Raw genomic sequence first — 10,474 nt, forward strand, 5'->3', positions numbered from 1 at the left:
TGCTCTGTGAGGGAATAGCATCCCATGCATGCAGGATCCATTCACACAGTAGACGGACTGACGGCTTCTGTATTTTTCCCGGTCGGTGTGAGTGCGTGGTTGCCAGACAGGAGCCACTCTGTGTATTTTTTTCGCAGGTTATCCTTGAAAGGCTTGTTCACAACTACGTCCAACACCTGTAGCTGGCTTGTCATTCCCCTGGTATGATCACAAGATCCCCGTTCATTGCTCGCACCTGACTTTTCACGGGCTCAGTCAGATGTCCGCGAACGCATCCAGAACGAGCATGTTCCTCCTCTTCCTCAGTCCCCCGTAGCGTGCGCCCCACACAACCTTTAGCCAGTCCACTACAAGCCCCGACTCCATCCAGCCCTTCTCCTGGGCGCGCACAATAATGCCAGCTGGCATTGGGTCCTTTGGCACAGTCTTACGCTTAAGAATGACATACGGGGGAGTTTGCTGCCACCAGCGAGACATGTCAACATGACAGTGACGCGGCTCTTCTCGTTGCCCGTTGATTTCACCAACACAGACTTTTCTCCCTTTCTATTGACAGTCACCGATGTTGGCATGTCGAAATAAACGGGTGTCTGATCAGCATTGCCGATCTGATCCAGCGGGTAGGAGTGCTTCTTCCTCAGGTTGATAACAAAGCGCTGAAACGAAAGCAGCTTCTCTCCGAAGTCTGACGGCAGGCGTTGGGCCAAACTCGTTCTCCGTCTAAGTGACAGTCCATTACGCCGCATCATCCTACGACACCAGCCGAGGCTGGCTTTAAATCCAGTGATGTTGAGCTCTCTGGCGATTTCCAGGGCCTTAACCTGGATGACAGCTCTGGTAATGGGCATTCCCTCACTTCTTTTTTCCCTGACATATTCAAAAACCCTCCGGTCAACCTCAATGAAACGACCACTTTGAGGACCACGGAAGGATTTTCGCTGACTGTTAGCATCTTTTAGACGTTGTTTTTCTGCTCGCCATCTTCTTACATTACACTCAGTGACCCCGAATGTCTTGGCAGCTTGGCAGTTGTTAGATGACTCTGCCTTATTGACAACCATTATTTTGAAATTGGCATCATAGCTCCTCCGCTGTTGTTTATTGACCTGGCCCACTTTTGAGCCACTTGTCTCTAAATGGTCAGCCTGTCTTTCCATCTTTAAACACCGGTAACGGGCTGGTTGTTAAGGACGCCTCTTCCCTCCGTCCGGAACGAATTTTTGGCGCCATCTGTGCCCGCGAATGTGTATTGACATTTAAAGGGAGCGCCGAAGAAGAGAAACTGCGCTCTGAATACTAGACCCCGAATATAAGACGACCCGACTTTTTTGGACCTATTTCGAGGGGAAAAAAGGCCGTCTTATATTCGGACCAATACGGTACTACAGGCCGACTAGAATTAAATCTGAGGCCGGTAACATCAACAGTGAGGACAAACCCAGCCTGCCTCTCTCCTTCCACACTGAGTCCAAACCTACAGTCACTGGGTCCTGATTGTGACAGTGGAGCCCAGTTTGCTAAGCAGGAGCCAGAGATGGCATCAGTGAAGCTGGAAGACTGCAGTCAAACACTGGAGCTGAATGTCAACATTAAAGATGAAGATGAGGAGAAGATTGGGAAATCTGTTTCTCATGGTAAGAGCAGGTTCGATCTAATTAAGTTTGTGTTTGTTCCAACGTCTCACTGTGTATGAAAAGTTGCAGTAGACCTGTTTTATGATGAACTGTTTGTATGAAAAGGTAGATGTTATTTCGTGCTACAGAGACTTGCATGGTTTGACACCAGTATTGTCAGCATGTGTTTTATTTACTGGGCTATCTGGAGTGATCAGAGAGTAGACTAAAGAAGTGAAGTAGACAAACTGCCAGTGTTTTAAAGTTCTATGAAATGAGTCTGTGTAGTTACTAACCCTTGTGATAGTGAGTGGAGGATGATATGGCTCATCATTTTCACTCATTTTTGCCTTCAAAATCTGGCTCATCATTTTAATGACTTTTGTCCCTTTTTAGCTTTTGACTCTTACCCACTTTTAGAATAGTTTTTTCCCCCTTTTGTATTGTACAGCCTACTGATATGAATACATATGTCACCTGGTACAGCCAGAAGGTTTTTAGTAGCCACGGTGCTTCTACACCTGCATTGCTTGCTCTTTCGTGATTTTTAGGAAGGGTTTCTGTAAAGCACTTTGTGACTTTGCCGATGTAAAAAGGACTTCGTAAATTAAATGTATATGTACATTACCAGTCAAAAGTCTTGACACACCTACTCATTCCAGGGTTTTTCTTTATTTTTACTATTTTCTATGTTGTAGAATAATAGTGACGACATTTAAAACTATTCTATAACACATATGGAATCACGTAGTAACCAAAAAAAGTGTTAAACAAATCAAAATATATTTTAAGTAGCCACCCTTTGCCAGCTTTGCACACTCTTGGCATTCTGTCAACCAGCTTCATGAGGTAGTCACCTGGAATGCATTTCAATTAACAGGTGTGCCTTGTTAAAAGTTAATTTGTGGAATTTCTTTCTCAACATCAACTTTTCAGAGGAGACTGTGTGAATCAGGCCTTCATGGTCGAATTGCTGCAAAGAAACCACTACTGAAGGACACCAATAAGAAGAAGAGACTTGCTTGGGCAAAGAAACACGAGCAATGGATATTAGACCGGTGTTAATCTGTCATTTTGTCTGATGAGTCCAAATTTCAGATTTTTGGTTCCATCAGCCTTGTCTTTGTGAGACGCAGAGTAGGTGAACGGATGATCTCCACATGTGTAGTTTCCACCATGAAGCATGGAGGAGATGGTATTATGGTGTGGGGGGTGCTTTGCTGGTGACACTGTCTGTGATTTATTTAGAATTCAAGGCACACTTACCAGCATGGCTACCACAGCATTCGGCAGCGATACGCCATCCCATCTGGTTTGCACTTAGTGGGACTACCATTTGTTTTTCAACAGGACAATGACCCAACACACCTACAGGCTGTGTAAGTGCTATTTGACCAAGAAGGAGAGTGATGGAGTGCTGCATCAGATGACCTGGCCTCCACGATCACCCGACCTCAACCCAATTGAGATGATTTGGGATGAGTTGGACCGCAGAGTGAAGGAAAAGCAGCCAACAAGTGCTCAGCATATGTGGGAACTCCTTCAAGACTGTTGGAAAAGCATTCTAGGTGAAGCTGGTTGATAGACTGCCAAGCGTGTGCAACGCTGTCAAGGCAAAGGGTGGCTACTTTGAAGAGTCTAAAATATAAAATATATTTTGATTTGTATAACACTTTTTTTGGTTACTACATGATTCCATTTGTGTTATTGAATAGTTTTGATGTCTTCACTATTAATCTAGGTAGAAAATAATACAAATAAATAAAACCCTTGAATGAGTGGGTGTGTCAACTTTTGACTGGTGCTGTATATTACACCAACTGACTGGTTCTTCTGATGTTGTTCACACAGGAGACCATGTTGAGACATTCTCTACATCCAGAGAGCAACAGCAGGAAGATCACAGAGCTAAGAGGTCTCACCACTGCCCACATTGTGAGGAGATTTTCCCAATTCTATCAAAGTTAAAAATACACCTAAAAATACACACTGGAGAGAAGCCTTACTCCTGCTCTGATTGTGTAAAATGCTTCACAACATCAGCTAAGCTAAAACGTCACCAGAGAACACACACAGGAGAGAAGCCTTACTCCTGCTCTGACTGTGGAAATAGTTTCTCTCGACTGGGCGACCTAAAAATACATGAACGTATACACACAGGAGAGAAGCCTTACTCCTGCTCTAATTGTGTAAAATGCTTCACAACATCAGCTGAAATAAAATGTCATCAGAGAACACACACAGGAGAGAAGCCTTACTTCTGCTCTGACTGTGGAAATAGTTTCTCTCAACTGGGCCACTTAAAAACACATGAACGTATACACACAGGACAGAAGCCTTACTCCTGCTCTGACTGTGGAAAGAGTTTCTCTCAACAGGGCCACCTAAAACAGCATGAACGTATACACACAGGAGAGAAGCCTTACTCCTGCTCTAATTGTGTAAAATGCTTCACAACATCAACTATGCTAAAGGTTCATCAAAGAACACACACAGGAGAGAAGCCTTACTTCTGCTCTGACTGTGGGGCGAGTTTCTCTCAACCTGGCAACTTAAAACAACATGAACGTATACACACAGGAGAGAAGCCTTACTGCTGCTTTCACTGTGCTGCGAAGTTTCTCTCAACCTGGCAACTTAAAAACAACATGAACGTATACACACAGGAGAGAAGCCTTACTGCTGCTTTGACTGTAGGAAGAGTTTCTCTCAACTTAGCCACTTTAAAAGACACCAAGGTATACATAACGGAGAGAAGCCTTACTCCTGCTCTGACTGTGGAAAATGTTTTAAATCATCAGCGGAGCTAAAAGTTCATCAGAGAACACACACAGAAGAGAAGCCTTACTTCTGCTCTGACTGTGGAAAATGTTTTAAATCATCAGCGGAGCTAAAAGTTCATCAGAGAACACACACAGGAGAGAAGCCTTACTCCTGCTCTTACTGTGGAAAGAGTTGCTCTCGACTGGGCGACTTAAAACTACATGAACGTATACATACAGGAGAGAAGCCTTACTCCTGCTCAGATTGTGTAAAATGCTTCACAACATCAGCTAAGCTAAAAGTTCATCAGAGAACACACACAGGAGAGAAGCCTTACTTCTGCTCTGACTGTGGGGCGAGTTTCTCTCAACCTGGCAACTTAAAACTACATGAACGTATACATACAGGAGAGAAGCCTTACTGCTGCTCAGGTTGTGGAAAATGCTTCACAACATCAGCTAAGCTAAAAGTTCATCTGAGAACACACACAGGAGAGAAGCCTTACTCCTGCTCTTACTGTGGAAAATGTTTTAAAACATCAGTTGAGCTAAAAGGTCATCGGAGAACACACACAGGAGAAAACACTTACTTATAAACACATCAACGTATACATTAAGGAGAGAAGCCTCAACAGTTGTCTCAGACCAGTTTAAGAGTAAAGTCACTCATCACTTCATTCTCACCTCATAAAGGAAGTGGGAACAGTGAATTTGATAACATTAAGAAAGAGTAACACTCTATTGTAATCCTATTGTTTCTCACTGTTAGAGAACTGTGCAGAGGAAAGGGAACGTTATAGAATGTTAGCATCTCTTTACTTTACCGATCTGTGTTCACCTGGTCAGTTTTGGTGCGTTTTGTTATCTTCTACTGTAATGATACTGAGATGACCTTGGATTTGCCCTTAGGGTTGAATACATTCAGTGAGGTCTGATAGATGACTGGGTGGTACTGCTTTCCTCTGCAGTTTTCTGTGGGAATGAGCTAGTTCGGACACTCATCGGTACAACACAAGACATGCAGCAAGAGGTTTCTTCACAGTCCCCAGGTCCAGAACAGACGCTGGGAAACGCACAGTATTAATTAGAGCCATGACTACATGGAACTCTCTGCCAGGTAACTCAAACTAGCAATAAAACCAGATTCAAAAATCATAAAATCAATAAAATAAACCTTATGACACATTTAAAAAATAACAACAGGAACTTTTAGCTCAGCTGATGTTGTGAAGCATTTTACACATCTCATATGTATATACTGTATTCTATAATATTCTACTGTATCTTAGTCCATGTCGCTCTGTCATTGGTTGTCTATATATGTATATATTGTATTCTATAATATTCTACTGTATCTTAGTCCATGCCGCTCTGTCATTGGTTGTCCATATATGTATATATTCTTAAATTCCATTCCTTGCTTAGACTTGTGTGTATTGGGTATATGTTGTGAAATTATTAGATATTACTTGTTAGATATTACTGCACTGTCAGAGCTAGAAGCACAAGCATTTCGCTACACCCGCTATAACATTTTATTTTATTTGAAGAGACAGATTTTTTTCAAATGTATTTTATATTGTATTTTGCATTGTATTATGCTTGTGATACGTGGTTGGAATACCACTGTGATGTGTGGTTCTCTCCTGGCTATCATAAGATGAATGCACTAGCTCTCTGGACGGGAGCATCTGCAATGTTACTAAATTGTAAATGTAGTGCTTGATGATGTATTTGATGTATTTTTTGTGTTTCCTGTTTGTACCCCAGGAAGAGTAGCCGCTGGGGATCCTAATAAAATACTACATTGTACTGAATGTATCAGATAGAGATGATGTGATGATCAGTTTTCACGATTAGTCTTTTTTTTGGCCATTTATGAATGTGTTATTCAATGTGTTTCTATTGGATATAGTAGTAAAGGCCAAATTCATTTTTAAATATATATTTTTATAACTAAAGGGGTCCTAAAATTCAAAATCAAAGGGAACGTTATAGAATGTTAGCATCTCTTTACTTTACTGATCAGTGTTCACCTGGTCAGTTTTGGTGTGTTTTGTTAGCTTCTACTGTAATGATATTGAGATGACCTTGGATTTGCCCTTAGGGTTGAATATCCTCTGTGAGGCGTCTCACAATGGAGTTTGATGGTTGACTGGGATGTACTGCAGTTTTCTGTGGGAATGAGCTGGTAGACACAACATACACTGAGTTTACAAAACATTAAGGACACCTGCTCTTTCCATGACAGACTGACTGGGTGAACCCAGGTGAAAGCTATGATCCTTAATGATGTAGTTGTGGTGTATTTATTATGGATCCCCATTAGCTTTCAGCAGAAAACAAGAAACTGCAGTTGCAGTGGGCTAAGGAATGAAAAACATTGCCTGGTCTGATGAATCCCGGTTCCTGCTGTTTCACGCTGATGGGAGGACTAAGGTATGGAGGAAACCACGAGTACATGCATCCATGCTGTGTGTCAGCATTGCAGGATGGTGGTGGTGGTGTGGGGTGGGATTTCATGGCACACATTGGGCCCCTTGATAAAAGTGGAGCAACGCAGTCAACATGGTATTTTTTCAGCAGGATTATGCCCCATGCAACAAGCCTTGTCCAGGAATTGTTCCAAGAACATGACAGTGAATTCAGCTTACTGCAGTGGCCTTCCGAGGCACCAGATCTCAATCCAATTGTGCATCTGTGGGAGGAGATGGAACGAGCTATTCGGAGTAGAGATCCACTCCCAGCCAACCTGACACAACTGTGGGAAGCATTGCAGTCAACATGGTCCAGCATCCCTGTGGAATGCTCTCAACACCTTGGAGAGTCCATGCCCCGATGAATTGAGGCTATTCTGAGGACAAAGGGGGGGTGCAACTCAATATTAGGAAGGTGTTCCTAATGTTTTGTACACTCAGTGTATATCAGATAAAGATGGTGTGATGATCAGTTTTCAGCATTAGTTTGGGTGGATGATTTTATATTACTAAACAACTTTTATTAATTATAAAAAGGCTATGAATCGACTACTTGTGTTTTTTAAATTGTCTTTTAAAATTAGATTTAATTATTTTATTCATTGATTATGAATGTATTTGGATAACTGTATTGAAGTTAATTGATCTGGCTGCAGGTAGCCTAGCGGTTAAGAGTGTTGGGCCAGTAACTGAAAGGTCGCTGGTTTGAATCCCGAGCCAACTAGGTGAAAAATCTGTTGTTGTGCCCTTGATCAACTCAATTAACCCTAATTGGTCCTGTAAGTTGCTCTGGATAAGAGCATCTGCTAAATGACTCAAATGTAATGAAAAATACTGTTTGTACATTAATTTGATCTGGGCAACATCTTTTTGTGTATAATTAAATGAAACAAACTGTTTTAAATCAAATAGTTAGTGTCTTACCCTGGACAGAGGGACAGGGCCATAGTAAGCTAGACTATGTAGCTGCTGTTGTTAGTAGCCTGCAGTTTCCATGCAATACAGCATGTCAGATCGCTAGTGTTTAGGTGTATAGGCTTCTACATTTATGCAGGAGTTTTTGCTTGTGTCTGTCAGGAGTGATGTGTTATCAGGCTTGCTAAATAACTACAGGAGGGAAGTGGAGAGCGCTCCTTGAGCTTTGTGCCCGGTCCACGCGACATGGTCAAGAGACGCAAAGAGCCAGCATTAGCACTCCGATGTGAAGGACAGCTCTTACAAAAATGTACCATCGTAGTACAATGAACAACAACATTCCATTGTCCTATGATGTGTTTTTTTTTACAAAATACAACTAACGTTTATTTATTTTTTAAACATCCCTTTCATAGCACCTACCACTCCATTAAAGGAGTAGTTCACTATTTTACAACTTTAAGTCCTATATGTAAGGTTTGTATACAGGGGACGTCGGTCTGTACTCAAGATTCAAAGGTACAGTGGGGAAAAAAAGTATTTAGTCAGCCACCAATTGTGCAAGTTCTCCCACTTAAAAAGATGAGAGAGGCCTGTAATTTTCATCATAGGTACACGTCAACTATGCAGACCCGTCGCCAGACCTCAGTCTTAAGGGGGGCATATGAAATGCATGGGAGGGCAGGGCACAATTATTATTAGCCTACAGTACATATATTTAATAATACATTCCCTCAAGTGGGGAGGGGGCACAATCATTTTTGGGGGCGGGCCCGGCCCCCAATTGCCCGCCCATAGCGACGGGTGTGCAACTATGACAGACAAAATTAGAAAAAAAATCCCAGAAAATCACATTGTAGGATTTGTAATGAATTTATTTGCAAATTATGGTGGAAAATAAGTATTTGGTCAATAACAAAAGTTTCTCTACTTTGTTATATACCCTTTGTTGGCAATGACACAGGTCAAACGTTTTCTGTAAGTCTTCACAAGGTTTTCACACACTGTTGCTGGTATTTTGGCCCATTCCTCCATGCAGATCTCCTCTAGAGCAGTGATGTTTTGGGGCTGTTGCTAGGCAACACGGACTTTCAACTCCCTCCAAAGATTTTCTATGGGGTTGAGATCTGGAGACTGGCTAGGCCACTCCAGGACCTTGAAATGCTTCTTACGAAGCCACTCCTTCGTTGCCCGGGTGGTGTGTTTGGGATCATTGTCATGCTGAAAGACCCAGTCACGTTCAATTTTCAATGCCCTTGCTGATGGAAGGAGGTTTTCACTCAAAATCTCACGATACATGGCCCCATTCATTCTTTCCTTTACACGGATCAGTCGTCCTGGTCCCTTTGCAGAAAAACAGCCCCAAAGCATGATGTTTCCACCCCCATGCTTCACAGTAGGTATGGTGTTCTTGGGATGCGACTCACCATTCTTTGTCCTCCAAACACGACAAGTTGAGTTTTTACCAAAAAGTTCTATTTTGGTTTCATCTGACCATATGACATTCTCCCAATCCTCTTCTGGATCATCCAAATGCACTCTAGCAAACTTCAGACGGGCCTGGACATGTACTGGCTTAAGCAGGGGGACACGTCTTGCACTGCAGGATTTGAGACCCTGGCGGCGTAGTGTGTTACTGATGGTAGGCTTTGTTACTTTGGTCCCAGCTCTCTGCAGGTCATTCACTAGGTCCCCCGTGTGGTTCTGGGATTTTTGCTTACCGTTCTTGTGATCATTTTGACCCCACGGGGTGAGATCTTGTATTATTATTAGAAAACTTATAATTATTACATTCAGCTTCAAAACAGTAGTGCAACCCTGAAATTGTCTCTCTGCTTCACTATCTGATGCACCCGCACTGTCCTCACTGAAGTCCGTTGACGCTGACCGAGAGTAGCCGCCATTTTACCAGCCTGTGAATTTTACACAAAACCAATAATATGCTAAACGAACTCAGAAATCTTAAATAAATTGAATATTTATTAAACTAACATGAGAAAAGTATGTAGATTCACTCAGACAAACCCAAAATCTCTAGCTATGTGACTTGTAAAATAGTTTTTATCACGTTCTTTCACTCACTCGGTTTGACACAAAAATAACACATCAAACCTTCACTAAACGCAATAATACCTTAACGGGTGTGTTACCTAGCATGGTATGACATGTTCTTTCGACATTAGAAAGTTTAAACGTGCTATTACATACCTGTAGTAATAAATAGAAACGGACACAAAGGTTATCTTCTTGACTGCACAGTTATGGTGCTTTCTTTATTGTGAAGAATGAGGCCCGCCTGCCCGGAACTTCCTGTTCCCCACTACTAACGGTCCGTGCATTCCGAGATCAGATTATAACATTTCATTAAATTACTAAAAAAGTGTAAACTGTAGAAATGTATTTCCCTTTATAGTTTATTAGGCTAAGCATGACCTACATACAAATAATTTATCTAGGGTTGGAACCGGTTCAGGGAACAGAACTGAAAAATAACGTTAAAAAGAACCGGAAACTAAAGTGTTCTATACTTTTCAGGAACAGCAGTTATTTTAAAAGCATGTAATCCAGGTAATAACCTTATTTTACTTTCCGGGTATTTTTCTCCAGTCCCACAAAAATCGCAACAAAGCTCACTCTAGAAACGTATTCCAGTTTCTGCCTGCCAGCTGGAATGGAAATCTTTGCCAGTGGGTGTGCGTGTGGAACT

The 10,474-nt window shown here is 42.0% G+C and overlaps 1 long non-coding RNA gene across 1 annotated transcript; it reads left to right on the plus strand.

The window, feature by feature from the left end:
- The first annotated feature begins 3,510 nt into the window (after positions 1 to 3,510).
- Positions 3,511 to 6,218, plus strand: LOC123489613. The gene is made up of 2 exons (XR_006660572.1): positions 3,511 to 3,548; positions 6,146 to 6,218. It is a non-coding gene; the product is annotated as an uncharacterized LOC123489613 (long non-coding RNA).
- Positions 6,219 to 10,474: the final 4,256 nt, after the last annotated feature.

This window comes from Coregonus clupeaformis, unplaced genomic scaffold, assembly GCF_020615455.1.
Source record: "Coregonus clupeaformis isolate EN_2021a unplaced genomic scaffold, ASM2061545v1 scaf3068, whole genome shotgun sequence".
NCBI lineage: Eukaryota > Metazoa > Chordata > Actinopteri > Salmoniformes > Salmonidae > Coregonus > Coregonus clupeaformis.